Genomic DNA, 14,953 nt, shown 5'->3' on the forward strand with positions numbered 1-14,953 from the left:
GGCCCCGCCCCTCCCAAAGGCCCCGCCCCTTAACCCAAAGCTCTCTTGTTTTGCTCTGGGTAGAGATCATAAAGTCCTCAGACCGGTCTACCGAGACCGAGGCGGCTTCGCTCTCTCTCATGTCCCTAGTGTGCTAGTCTTTGAGCGGGTCCCTGTGAATAAGCGTCTTTGGGAGTTCTACCTAACTAGGGGTACGCAGTGGAGGACTGTCCTTTATAGACTACAAGCGGCTTCCTTTCTAAACAGAAAACGGGCAAGTGGAGGAGAGGGAATGGCTGAAAATTCAAGGCTAGCCTGCTTGTATAATGAATTCCAGGATTGCTTGGGCTGCAGGGTGAGATACCTACAAAGTGTCTCAAAATTAACTAACACTACCTAAGATGGACAGAGGCATATATAACTATAATCCCAGCACTGAGAGGTCCAGAGAATCAATTCAGATTATCTTGGGCTACCTAGTGAATTCCAAGTTAGCCAGGGACACATGAGACCTCGTCCGCACTAAAAACAAAACAAAATGAAATAAAAACTATGTAGCCGCCTGCGGCCACAAGTCAACTGGGTTCACCTGAAAGGGGGCTGGGAATGAAAGGGGGCAGAGGGCGAGAAGAGAAGCCAAGACAAAGTTCTCTGATCAAGGCTCAAAGCTTTAATGTTCAGTTCTCAATTTAAAGGGGAAGGCCCAACCCACAACCCCTCCGGGTTTCAGCCGGAGATGGGTGGGATAATCCATAATCCGTTCTAGATCACGGTCAGAGACGTCAAGGCAAGCCCAGGGGCAGTTCTGCTTCTGTGTTCTGTGCAGCCAAGGTGGGTAACTCCACCTAGATCCTATCACTTGGTCTGTTGTGGTAAACTGTTCATGGCTGGGGGAAGGGTACAAAACTAGCCTAGTGGCACATACTAATCCCAGATATTAGGGAGCTAAAAATACAAAAGGGTTGGGGGTCAGGGATGGAGCTACGTAGTAGTGTGCTTTTCCTGGTGTAGCTGTGCAAGCTCAAGTCCCTGAGATCGAGCCCCAGCAGTGCATGTAGTAACTGACTGTCTAGAACTTGGAGGTGGCTGAACACTGGCTCCTTCTCTGTCCTAGGGGGTGTACAAGGACTCACTTTGAAGAATTGTTTGAGAACACTCAAAGTCTTGTGCAGGGAGGCTTGACCTGGAGATGGGAGATGATGCTGGATTTCACTGCTGTGTATGCCCTGAAAACCTTAACACACACACAGACATGAGAAATCACATGCATAGACCCTGTGCATTTTTCACTATGTACAGGTAGACCGGGCCCCCATGGGTCCCACTGTCTGTGTGGGACAAGCAATAAGTGACAAGTAATAGACCAGGGAGGGAAACAATAAATTCAGGTAGCAGCAACTGTTGCTGTGACTGAATCTAACAGGATGAGGCAGAGTGACCAAGAGATTTTTAGATGGTTGTTTTAGGGTTTCTATTGCTGTGGTAGAAAACCATGACCAAAAGCATATTGGGGAAGAAATGGTTTGTTTGGCTTATGCTTCCATATCATTGATCATCACTGAAGGAAGTCAGGACAGGAATTCAAACAGGACAGAAACCTGGAGGCAGGAGCCGATGCAGAGGCCACAGAGGGCTACTTACGCCATGGCTTGCTTCCCATGGCTTGCTCAGCCTGCTTTCTTATAGAACTCAGAATCCACAGTATGCTGGGCCCTCCCCAGTCAATCACTAGGAAAATGCTGTACAGGCTTGCCCACAGCCCTATCTTATGGAGGCATTTTCTCAATCCAGGTTCCCTCCTCTTGGATTGCTACAGCTTGTATCAAGTTGACATAAAATTAACGAGCACACTGGTCAAGGAAGATCTGTCAGAAGGGGTGATGCTTGTGCAGAGGCCTGAATCTGTGAGAAGGAGAAAACCCTGGGAGGATTTAAGCGAGGAGCTTAGTCTGTGCAAAGGCCCAGTGGCAGGACCAACCTAGGCAGTTGGGGAAATAGAAAGCAGGGCCCCGATGAGACTGGAGCTAAGAACTTGAGAGTGACACTGGCCCCCGGTGGGTAGGAGCCAGGTCACAGAGGCTGTGTAGATGACTGTACTATCCTGTGGCTCCTTGTGACAACTTATCACATGCTCAAGGTCTTAAAGTAACAAATTTCTTCTCAGTGATGGAGGCTAGATACGCAAAAGCATCGTCATGGAGACACAGTCGTGGTGTCCTGAGGCCAAGCAACCTCTGGGTTTCTTGTTGGGAGCCACAGTGAGCATGTCAGCATCCGCCATTCCAAGATGGCGCGGACATCGTGTCCTCTCCACTAGTAAACAATTAACTGTGCAGCTGCAAAGGCAGAAAGCACGCCAAAGTCACTGGCCAATCCCGAGGCGTAATATTGGGTGATGAGTGAACAGCCAATCAGAAGTGAACACGTCACTCTAGGGTGTATTTAAGCTGTGCCTCTTCCTGTCTTTCCGTCTTTCCCCTTCTGCTGTTACAAGAAGTAAAGCCTCGTTTGTAGTAAAACCCGATCACTGCCTCCGTGTGCGGAACATCTGGCACTGAAAACCCGGGAATTTCAAGGCGCCGCGGAAGACCACCCAAGTTTTGGGGCGGGTTAAAAGACTACAGGATTCGAGGTACATCTCTGGAAGGTATGCTTGGGGTGGAAGCCTTCGTTGCGAGCGAATATTCACCCACTGCGGCCGCTGCAATAGTTGGCCTCTTGCTTGTGTTGTTTTCGCTTTTAGTTTATTTGTGTTGTGAGGATCCAGCCCGAAGCACAGCTAGTAGGGCAAGTCAAGAGGTTTCAAGAGAGGTCCGCTCCAAGCTATCAGAACCAGAGCGTGTTAGCCGGCATCAGGCCAAAGAGCTTGGAGAGGAGAAGCAGGCAAGAAATCCTGGACAACAGAGGCAGGCCAAGGAGCCTGGTCATAGGAAAGAGTACTCAAGAGGAACAGGGGCCACTGCTCCTCGGAGAGCCAAGGGGCTACAAGATTGGTTAAGAGTCTGCCGTGGCTTGGGAGGTCCCCTCACTAATGCCAGACTCGCAGCGGCTAACTTAGAAATGGCTGCAGTCCTGCTTAAGGGTCAGAATCGTGGAAAATTCCCTTCAAAACATATGGCCCGATGCTTTGCCTGTGGGAAGGTGGGACATATGAAGAAAGAGTGCCCAAATAATCAAATACCATCAAAGCTGTGCACTAGGTGTGGAAAGGGCTATCATCTGGCTCGGGATTGCCGATCTGTTAGAGATATAAGAGGTCAGATCCTCCCTCCAAATCCCTCAGCCATTAAGGAAGAAAATTTTTCAAAAAACGGATATGCGGGCCCAAGATCCCAGGGCCCCAAAAGATATGGGATACTGCTGAACACTCAGGGGACTCTTTTCGCTGCAGAGACACAAAGGGTTCCGCAGGAGTGGATCTCCACTCCACCTCCCGAGTCCTACTAATGCCACACATGGGGGTGCAGCCGATCCCAGTTGATTATAGAGGCCCCCTACCAGAGGGAAGTGTCGGCCTTATTTTAGGCCGATCCTCTCTTTCCTTAAAAGGGCTCCGGTGTAATAGATCACGATTATACCGGAGAACTTCAAGTTCTTTGTTCTAGCCCACAAGGTGTATTCTCCATCTCCCCTGGGGACAAGATTGCTCAATTGGTTGTCCTTCCAAGCTTACACGATTGTTTTCCATCCACTGAGAAGCTTAGAGGTACTCAAGGGCTTGGTTCCTCAGGAACTGACTTCACTTATCTGGTGGTTGGTTTTATTTTTTTTATTTTTATTTATTTATTTATTTATTTTATTTATTTTTTTTTTGTTTTGTTTTTTTCGAGACAGGGTTTCTCTGTGTAGTCCTAGCTATCCTGGAACTCACTCTGTAGACCAGGCTGGCCTCGAACTCAGAAATCCGCCTGCCTCTGCCTCCCAAGTGCTGGGATTAAAGGCGTGCGCCACCACCGCCCAGCTGGTGGTTGATTTTAAAACTAGACCCACCTTACAGTTAGCAATAGAGGGGAAGAACTTTACTGGAATTCTGGACTCAGGAGCGGATAAAAGTATTATTTCTTCTAATTGGTGGCCTAAGGCATGGCCTGTAAAAAGATCATCCGACTCCCTACAAGGATTGGGATACAAGGCCAGTCCCGCAGTCAGTTCTCGCTCGTTGACTTGGCAGGCACCAGAGGGTCAAACAGGAAGTTTTATACCTTATGTGCTTCCTCTTCCTGTCAATCTCTGGGGAAGAGATATTTTACAAGGCCTAGGGCTAGTTCTGACTAGTGAATACTCCCCACAAGCTATAAACATTATGAAGAGCATGGGATTTAAAGAAGGGAAAGGTCTTGGCAGGAACGAACAAGGAAGGTTAGATCCTGTCTCACAAGAATCAAACACAGGAAGACAAGGCCTGGGTTTTTCCTAGTTGCCACTGAGGGTTCTATGCCCATACCCTGGCTCACAGAGGAGGCCGTGTGGGTTCCTCAGTGGTCCCTATCCTCTGAAAAATTGGAAGCTGCTACAAAACTAATTAAAGAACAAGTACAGCTCGGTCATTTAGAACCTTCCACCTCTCCCTGGAATACACCCATATTTGTCATTAAGAAGAAATCTGGAAAGTGGAGGCTTTTACATGATTTAAGAGCCGTCAATGCACAGATACGACTATTTGGCTCTGTGCAACGAGGCTTGCCTTTACTCTCTGCCTTGCCTAAGCAGTGGAGAATCATAATTATAGATATTAAGGATTGTTTTTTTCTCTATTCCTTTGTGTCCACAAGATAGACCAAGATTTGCATTTACACTACCTACTATTAATCATTTTGAACCTGATAAAAGATATCAGTGGAAAGTTCTGCCTCAGGGCATGGCCAACAGCCCCACTATATGTCAGCTGTATGTGCAAATGGCCCTCGAGCCAATTAAACAATTTCCTTCGCTGCTGCTGGCCCATTACACAGATGTCATTATTATGTGTCATAAGGATTTAAGTACTTTACAGACCTCATACCCCTTATTATTAAACACCTTGGAACAGTGGGGTCTACATGTTGCTACTGAGAAAGTTCAATATTCAGAAATTGGTTCCTTTTTAGGGACAGTTATCTATCCAGAAAAGATAATTCCTCAGAAATTGGAGATTCGCAGAGACCATTTACATACTTTGAATGATTTTCAGAAATTATTAGGTGATATAAATTGGTTAAGACCATTTTTAAAAATTCCCTCGGCTGAGCTGAAACCTTTATTTGATATTTTGGAAGGGGATGCTCATATTTCCTCACCGAGGGCCTTAACACCGGCTGCTAGCCGTGCTCTGCAAATAGTAGAAAATGCTTTACAAGATGCCCAGTTGAAACGCATAGACAAAACCAAAACCTTTGACTTATGTGTTTTTAAAACTAGACACTTACCAACTGCTGTATTATGGCAGGAGGGGCCCTTGTTGTGGGTTCATCCCAATGCTTCTCCCGCAAAGATTATTGAAAGGTATCAAGATTCAGTCGCTCAACTTGCCCTTCGTGGACTAAAAGCAGCCATTACTCATTTTGGAAGGGAGCTTAAGGTTTTGATAGTGCCTTATACTGCCCATCAAGTCCAAATATTAACGGCGACCTCTGATGTTTGGGCAGTGCTGGTTACTTTCTTCAATGGTCAAATAGATAATCATTATCCTAAGCATCCCATCTTACAATTTGCCTTAACTCAAGCTATCATATTTCCACATTGTGTCTCAGGAGCCACTCCCAGATGGAATGGTAGTTTATACAGACGGGTCAAAAACAGGAGTGGGTGCCTATGTGGTTAATGATAAGGTTACATCCAAACAATATCATGAAACCTCACCTCAAATTGTGGAATGCTTAGTGGTGTCAGAGGTTCTGGAAATCTTCCCAGGTCCCTTAAATATTGTTTCAGATTCCTTCTATGTGGTTAATGCAGTAAAAGCATTAGAAGTTGCTGGGTTAATTAAGACATCTAGCAGACTTGTAGAAGTTTTTCAAAAGATTCAGCTTACCCTGGCTAAGCAAAGATTCCCTGTCTTTATAACTCATATTAGGGCTCACTCAGGCTTACCGGGACCTATGTCCCGTAGAAATGACCTGGCAGATCGAGCCACAAAGTTGATTGCAATTGCCCTTTCGCCAAAATTGGATTTGGCTAAAGCCTTTCACAAAAGGTTTCATGTGACAGCTGAGACATTATGATGTCGATTTAACATCTCTAGAAGGGAGGCCAGAGCTATCGTGACTCAATGCCAAAACTGCTGTCAATTCCTACCTGTTCCCCATACCGGAATTAACCCTCGGGGAATTAGGCCATTACAGATCTGGCAAATGGATGTTACTCACATCCCATCCTTTGGTAAATTACAATATTTGCATGTCTCCATTGATACCTGTTCTGGAGTTATGTTCACCTCTCCATTGACCAGAGAGAAGGCGGCCCATGTTATTCAACATTGCCTCCAGGCTTGGAGTGCCTGGGGAAAGCCTAAAATCCTTAAAACTGACAATGGACCAGCCTACACTTCTCAAAAATTTCAACAATTTTGTCGCCATATGGAGGTGACACACCTGACAGGTCTTCCTTACAACCCTCAGGGACAGGGCATCATTGAGCGTGCTCATCGTACCCTTAAAACTTATTTGATAAAACAAAAAGGAGAAGTTGAGGAAGCTCTGCCCACGGTGCCACGAGCTACTGTTTCTCTGGCACTTTTTACCCTCAACTTTTTGAATTTGGACAGTCAGGGCAATACAGCGACTGATCGCCATTGCCTGGAACCAACTAGGCCAAAAGAAATGATAAAATGGAAAGATGTTTTGACTGGTCAATGGAAAGGCCCGGATCCTATTTTAATAAGATCCAGGGGAGCGGTTTGTGTTTTTCCACAGGAAGAAGACAACCCATTTTGGCTGCCAGAACGACTGATGCGGCGACTCGTGGTTCCTGAAAATGACCCCCCCGAAGGATTCATCTGCAGACGCTCTCAGTTCTCATTTGGACTCTCCTAAATCGGGTTCCTAGGAAGTGGACTAGGGAGCTGGACCAGGTGCAACAACAATTGCAGATCCGGATTTCGAGCCTTGATGGAGCACAGATGGACCCTGTTTCCCGTGGCGATTTTACTTCTTGAATTTCTTCTGCCTTTTCCTTCTTTCTTAATTGGTGGGAATAGGCCTGTTTGGTGCAGCCCTATGTTGTGGATTAGTGTTCATGATGGTTGGTCTGTAAGCTCAGAGCCCAACAAAAACGTGACAAGGTCACTAGCGCCCAAGTACTCGCAGCCTTGGAGCAAGGATCTCCCCCTGAAATTTGGCTATCTAGGCTAAGAAAGTAGCCGATGACTGAGACCCTCAGTCGATGCACCCCAAGGGTTCAGCCCATTGCACTGGGTCGATGAGAGGTCTAAGTCCAGCCAGCCCTTGCCTAAATAGCTGTGGTACCTGAATAGTAGGTTGACAGCCCTTGCACTCCTGGGAGCTATACTCCATTGCACAGGGACGGGTGTCAATTCCTCTTTACATCCCCTTAGCCCTTGCACCCAGAGGACTTGTTTCCATTGCACCTGGTAGGGTAAGGGAAAATCTTCGGGCTGTAAGCTCTTGATCGCTTATTCCCCCAAGATGGAGTTTGCTTGATCGGGCTTGAGTTCGAATCTTGATTGGTGCTGTGCTTAATAGGCAAAAGGCTGTTTCATATTAATAATTTAAACAGGGAGAGATGTTGGGAGCCGCAGTGAGCATGTCAGTATCCGCCATTCCAAGATGGCGTGGACATTGTGTCCTCTCCACTAGTAAACAATTAACTGCGCAGCTGCAAAGGCAGAAAGCGCGCCAAAGTCACTGGCCAATCCCGAGGCATAATATTGGGTAATGAGTGAACAGCCAATCAGAAGTGAACACGTCACTCTAGGGTGTATTTAAGCTGTGCCTCTTCCTGTCTTTCCATCTTTCCACTTCTGCTGTTATAAGAAGTAAAGCCTCGTTTGTAGTAAAACCCGATCACTGCCTCCGTGTCCTTTTTCACGGGCAAAGGGGACACGAGAGGCACGCGGAACAGGGTTCTTTTTTCCACTTTTTGTTTTGAGACAGGGGATTGCTCTGTTGTCCAGACTGACTTCATGCTTTTGACATTCCTCGTACCTCAGGTCTTTATATGCTGAGATTACAGATGACCTGCCATCGGTGGATTCTGGTACCCTACCTACGTATCATCAACTCTCCTCTTACTATGCACAAGATGGATCTCTCTTTCTCTCTCTCTCTCCTCTCTCTTCTCTCTCTTCTCTCCTCTCTCTCTCATCTCTTTTGTAAGGATATGGCCATGACTCTATTTTCCATCAGATAATATAGTTCAATATCCTCAAATGAGGAATTTTAAATATTTATTCTGTTACCTGGTCACCAATAATCTGCAAGGATTCCTTTTTTCTTTTTAAAGACAAAGTCTCATGTAACCCAGGCTAGCCCTGAACTTGATATGTGTCTGATGATGGATTTTTGCCCTGCTTCTATGCTCCAAGTGCTGAGATTATAAACACCAGTTTCTGCTGTGCTGGGGACTGAGCTTTGAACACACTAAACAAATACACTAGCACCGAGCCACATGCCCAAGGCTCTACGTACGCCCAGTGGCCCTCTTATTTCTTGAAAGTTTGTCTGGAGGTTCTAGTATCAGAGCTCAGCTGCTCAGAAGCCCACAGGGGAAGGGTTTATCAGGGAGGGGCGGCTCTTTTCCACTGAGGGTACAGCTCAGGAGGGGCATACATGGAGCCCTGAGGGCGGAAGGGGACACCTGGCCTCCTAGCTGCATCAGCCGAATCTACTCTGGAAACCAATGGGATGGCAAATAACTCTTTTCTTTAAGTTTGTTTTTTTGTTTGTTTGTTTGTTTTTTGTTTTTTGTTTTTTTTTTTTTTTGAGACAAGAGCTTCTTGCAATGTTGCCTAAGTTGACCTCAAATCTGTTGTAGATTGGATCCTCCTGTCTCTGTCTCTCTAGTTCTGGGAGCTACCATACCTGCAAGCGCCTTCCTTCCTTCCTGCCTGCCTTCCTTCCTTCCTTCCTTCCTTCCTTCCTTCCTTCCTTCCTTCCTTCCTTCCTTTCAGGAAAGATCTAACACTATAACCCAGGCTAACTTTGAACTCACTATATGGTTGAGAATGCCCTTGTGCTCCTGATACCCCTGTTTCTAGCGTCCAAGTAGTGGAATCACAGGTATAGGACATCATGCCTGGGTCTATCCTTTTTTATTTTATTTTTTATTTTTTTAAAACAAAAAACTATTACTATTTTTTATTTTTGAGACAAGGTTTCTCAGTGTAGCCCTGGCTATCCTGGAACTTGCTCTGTAGACCAAACTGGACTTAAACTTAAAATTCTGCCTGCTTCTGCATCTAAGGAGCCGGGGTTAAAGGTGTGAACCACCACCACTACCCTGCTATCCCTTTCCTTTATAATGTAATTCCACATATTTTCAGGACTAGGATGAAGATATTTGGAGCCTTTATTCGGTTCTCCAGAATGATGTTTGTACGGTTTTCAACTGGCTCAGAGACAAGCCTGCAATCTAAGGACCAGGAGTTCACTCTCACTCACCTGGGGAGACAGTCTCAAAAAACAAAGAACGACACAGGAGGGTTTTAGGATCTTGAGACTTTGACAGACTGACTGGTTGATGCTGGTTTAACCCAGTATACCTGGGAGTCCCTCACTCTGTCTCTGTCTCTCTGTCTCTTTCTCTCTGTCTCTGTTTCTCTTTAGCGCACAGACACATGTGCAGACACATACACACACACACACACCCCAAAAGCAGCTACTCTGCAAGTGAACAGTGCATTTCTGTAGCAGGAAAACTGTAACTCAGAGACCAGTCCAAGCTCAGAACAAAGCTGGGGTGGGTGGGTGGGTGGGCCTGTCACTTTATTATGACACAGAACAATCAGGAGCTTGTTTTGGGGGCAGATTCTGAAACAGCAGTGTGTTTTTGTTTTGCCATTGGTTTGCATTCTGTTGTTTAGCTAATCCCACTTTCATTCCTTTCAAATGGCATCGCAGGGTGAGTGGAGCACTGAGTCAGCTGCCAGAGAATGTAGACGGGAGTCTAAGCTAGGCTAGAACCAGCTGCCCACCCAGATCCACGCAGATGAGAAGAGCTCTGGGTTGTTGGAATGTACAGCAGGGACAGACAGGCAGCTGGGGGTGGGAAATCGATTCAACACTCTTCCCGGGGATGGTCTCTGCTACCCCAGAGCACCTGTGGCCAGCCACGTGTACCCCGTTTACTTCTGCACAGGGCTCTATTCTGGTGAAACTTGAGCCTGCTGAGCCTTTCAGGATGGGAGGGATTCTTCACAGAGCAGATGAACACCAGTCCAGGAGCCAGGCCTAGTTGTAGAAGGCCTGTATTCCCAACTATTTGAAAGACACAGGCAGGAGAATTAACCTAAGTTCCAGGCCAGCCTTGCCTATATAGAAAAACCTTGTCTCAAAAATGTCAACAGGGCCAGGAATAGTGGCCCAAGCCTTTAATTCCAGCGCCCAGGAGACAGAGGCAGGCAGATCTCTGTGAGCTTGAGGCTAGCCTCATCTACATAGTGAGTTCCAGGATAGCCAGGGCTATATAGAGAAAACCTCAAAAAACAAATTCACAACAACAAAACCCTAATGAATTGGTTAATTAAAATAGTTATCTTTAAAAAAAAAAAAAAAAAAAACAGCAAGAAAGACCTGGCAATAAGTTGCTGTCTATGGGGAACCTGGATTTGAATCCTTTGTATTCTGCTCAAAGCTGGGCATGGCTTTCAGTGACCATGACTTCAAAACTGGGGACTTGGAGCCAGGCAGATCCATAGAGGTCACTGGCCTGGCCCAGAAATGAGTTTTGGTTCGAGAGAGCCTGTCTCAAAGCAACAAGGCAGAGACTAATAGAAGAGGAAACAGGTGGTATTCTGCTCTGGCCTCCCCACATGTCCCCATGGGCAGGGTCACCTGCACCCTCATGTGTCTGCCCCATACACCACCCACACTCAACAAAACCAAAGAGACAAACTAAGAGTGTTGAGAGATCAGTAATAACACTATTTTAATTATCAATTAAATTTCAGTTCCAAGAAACTTACAGGACTCTTCCTACAGGCTTCCAGGTTTCCAGCTAGCATGTACACTGACAGTCTCATACTTGTGCTGATGGCGTGGTGGGGTTGGCGCTTTCCAATTTAATTTTTAATTTTTTATTTTTATTTTTATTTTTTTATTTTTGGTTTTTCGAGACAGGGTTTCTCTGTATAGCCCAGGCTGTCCTGGAACTCACTCTGTAGACCAGGCTGGCCTCGAACTCAGAAATCCACCTGCCTCTGCCTCCCAAGTGCTGGGATTAAAGGCGTGCGCCACCACCGCCTGGCTAATTTTTAATTATTAGTTTATTCGTTCACATGGTTTATTGCCGGTCACAGCACCCCCTGCAGACCCAGGTCTGCCCTTTAATAAACGGCTGCTAAGACTTGAATGACTCTTCTCAGATCTTTTCCTCTGTTTTTTAATTTTTACTGGTGTGTCTATGTAGAAATACACTGGCATGTGTGAGATTAGTATACATATTGAAATTTTAAAAATTATTTTCTGTGTGCGGGGTGTTTTGCCTGAGAATGCCTGAGCCATATGCATGTAGTAACTAAGGCAGCCAGATGAGGGCGTTTGAACCCCCAGGAACTAGGCTGTGAACTAGGAACCGATGGTTGTGAGCTGTTATGTGACTCCTAGGAATCAAACCTCTGCGAGAGCAGCCAGTACTCTTAACCCTGTGCGTGTGCGGGTACGTGTGCGTGTGCATGTGTGTGTGTACATGTGTGTGACGCATAGCTCCTCCCCGTGTGGAGGTCAGAGGTCAGCGTCAGGTGTTTGTTCTCGCCTCCACGTTGTTCACGGATGCTGAGTATTCTAGGCTAGCCCCGAACCTTCTAGGGATTCTCCTGTCTCACCTTCCGGCACACTGCAAGTCAGGCTACTGTGTTAAGCTTTATGTAGGTTCTTAGCATTAAAACTCAGGACCTCACGCTTGCACATCGGACTGTTTCCCACTGAGCCGTCTTCCCGGCTCCTCCATAGTGAAATTTGGAAACTTGCAGAGGAGTTTCCGCTCTCTTTGACTTGCTGCATGACAACCAACCCCTTGGGTGACTAACTAGTCCTTTGTTACCCTACCACAGGCTAACACCGACTTCTAGCCAGGCTTCTGCCAGGGTGTTTTTTTTTTTGTTTTTTGTTTTTTTTTTCTTCTTCTTCTTCTCTTCTCTTTCTTTTTTTTTTTTTTTTTCATTTGTTTTTTTTAAGATAGGGTCTCATGTATCCTAGGTTAATCTTAAACTCACTTTGTAACTGAGGATAATCTTAACTCCTAATTCACCTTTCTTTACCTCTCAATGGCTGCGATTGTGTGTGCCATCGGACCTGTCTTATTGCTTGAAGTTTTAAATTGAGAAACAGTTTACTTTGAGAAGTTACTTTTTGTTTGTTTGGGTATCTTTGTGCCCCTCCCACTCCCTGCAACACACACACACACACACACACATTTTCTCTGTGTGGTCTTGGCTGTCCAAGAACTAGCTCTGTAGACCAGGCTAGTCTTGAACTCTGCCTCTGCTTCCCAAGAGCTGGGGTTAAAGGTGTGAGCTCGAGAAGTTACTTTTTTGGGGGAGACAAGGTTTTCTCATGTAGCCCAGGACTTAAACATACATTTATTACAAACAAACAACAAGGAAAGAGGAAGAGAGGGAGAGAGAAAGAAGGAGGAGGAGGAGGAGGAGGAGGAGGAGGAGGAGGAGGAGGAGGAGGAGGAGGAGGAGGAGGAGGAGAAGGAGAAGGAGAAGGAGAAGGAGAAGAAGAAGAAGAAGAAGAAGAAGAAGAAGAAGAAGAAGAAGAAGAAGAAGAAGAAGAAGAAGAAGAAGAAGAAGAAGAAGAAGTCAATAGGAGAAGGATGTAGCTAACTAGGTTGGTAGAGTACCAGGAGTTCAAGGTCATTTTCAACTACTTAAGGATTTTGAGGTCAACCTGGACTATGTGAGACCCTGTTCAAAAAACAAAAATAAAAAAAAAATCACACACAGAGAGAGAGAGAGAGAGAGAGAGAGAGAGAGAGAGAGAGAGAGAGAAAACTTCAACACACCAACAGAATAAAAAACAACAAAAGATCTACAAACACCAACACCAGAATATGTCTCACCTCGGATTCAACGGGGAGGCAAAAGAAAATGAAGTAAAAACTCTTGTTCACTGGCGGTGGAAAATAGCAGGAGGTGGGGGGGGGGGATCTTTGAAAAAAAATTAGGGCTAAACCAGGTTCTGTGGCTTAAATGCTTGAATATAGTCGTAGCATTCAAAAGGCTGAGGCAGGAGGATAGTAAGTTCCAGGATATTCTGAACTACATAGTAAAAATTGGCTGGTCAAAAGCCAATCAACCAACCAGCCACACAAACAAGCTTGGTAATTTATGACAGCAACAATAAGACAGCTCTGGTGACCTGCCTATCTACTCAGACGCCCCGGTCACCTTACCGTCCCACGCTCTTACAAACCACCGTCCGCCAGTCAAGGCTCAGGCTCCAGGTCTGTGAGCATGGAGGACACCTTCAGCTCCAGTTCTTTGGTCTCAGGGCTTTGAAGGCAGAGGACAATTCTCTCCCTAAGTTCTCCATTTTCTCGGAAGCAAACGGCTGCTCCTACAGCATCCCCTGCGGGCAGGCCATCTCCAGCCTGTCTTACTAAGAAGCCTCCCGCGTCCTGTGACGTGGGACCAGGAGTCCTCTAGAATTCAGTCGCAGCAGCTAGTCCTCGTATTTGTAGTTCTTTCTTATAGAATGTAGGGGAAACACGTTTCCAGTGAAAACAGTTACGGGTCCGTTTGAGAAGGGGAGTCTTGTCAACATTGTGTGTGTTTGTTTATTTCATTGTTTTTGTTTTGGGGGGTTTTGTTTCTTTTCTTTTTTTTTTGAGATCGAGCCTAGCTCCATGGACCAGGCTGGTGTGGAACTCGACACGATTCTTTTGCTTTAGATTACTGCGTGTTAGAGTTACAGGCGAGGGTCACCACGCCTTGCTACTACCGGTGATTTTTAAACCCTGGGTAGACCGGACTGTTGCACGGAGCTGGAGAGTCGCTGGTTGTAGATGCCAAGCTAGCATGTGCGGGTGCAGCTGCGGTGAGGGCGTGGTGTATGTATATATTTCTATGTAGTGATGGTGGGATAGAGTGGTATTGATGGCTGCTTGGCAGCAGCGGTGTCACAGAGTGCCAACAACTAAAATGAACATGAAAAAGAGCAGCTTCTAAGTCAGGATGGCCGAGCGGTCTAAGGCGCTGTGTTCAGGTCGCAGTCTCCCCTGGAGGCGTGGGTTCGAATCCCACTTCTAACAAAGCTACTTTTTTTTCTCTCTCCCCCCCCCGTAATTCTCGCAGAAAACTAGATCTGCGCTGAACAGACCAGAGTGAGAATTATCATTTTTACCCCCAGCTCCTGAATTCTTTTTATAGTTTTAAATCAAAAAAATACGTAGAAGGTAGTTTTAAAAAGTATACAATGGCATTTAAGATGACGAAGTGGAGTATATTATGAAAAGTAGTCTAGCATGAACAATAAAAGAGCAACTTGTCAGAAGTGGGATTCGAACCCACGCCTCCAGGGGAGACTGCGACCTGAACGCAGCGCCTTAGACCGCTCGGCCATCCTGACAACTGGAGACATACTTTCTAGACAATTCTTTTTGTAAGCTTCTCAATATGCGCATGCGTACTGAAGTAGCTTCTGGTTTCCGCATTGGGCGGAGCAAGTGCCCTGTGTCATACTATGTACTGACCGGCAGGCGGCGCTCGCCACTCGCTGGAAAAACCCGAAAGGCACCAGACCTGCAGTTGTTTCTTTTAAATGAAAGCAGAAACTGTGCCCTTCAGCTTTGTTTCCTGCGTATCTGGCAGCAACCT

At 46.1% G+C, this 14,953-nt stretch overlaps 2 non-coding genes across 2 annotated transcripts; one reads left to right on the plus strand and one right to left on the minus strand.

Annotated features, from left to right (window-relative positions):
* Window positions 1-14,305: 14,305 nt before the first annotated feature.
* On the plus strand, window positions 14,306-14,388 carry Trnal-cag (transfer RNA leucine (anticodon CAG)). The gene has a single exon. It is a non-coding gene; the product is annotated as a tRNA-Leu (tRNA).
* A 234-nt stretch (window positions 14,389-14,622) lies between these two features.
* Trnal-cag (transfer RNA leucine (anticodon CAG)) lies at window positions 14,623-14,705 on the minus strand. Its single transcript has one exon. It is a non-coding gene; the product is annotated as a tRNA-Leu (tRNA).
* Window positions 14,706-14,953: the final 248 nt, after the last annotated feature.

The sequence above is a fragment of the Arvicanthis niloticus genome, chromosome 18 (genome assembly GCF_011762505.2).
Source record: "Arvicanthis niloticus isolate mArvNil1 chromosome 18, mArvNil1.pat.X, whole genome shotgun sequence".
NCBI classification, from domain to species: Eukaryota; Metazoa; Chordata; class Mammalia; order Rodentia; family Muridae; genus Arvicanthis; species Arvicanthis niloticus.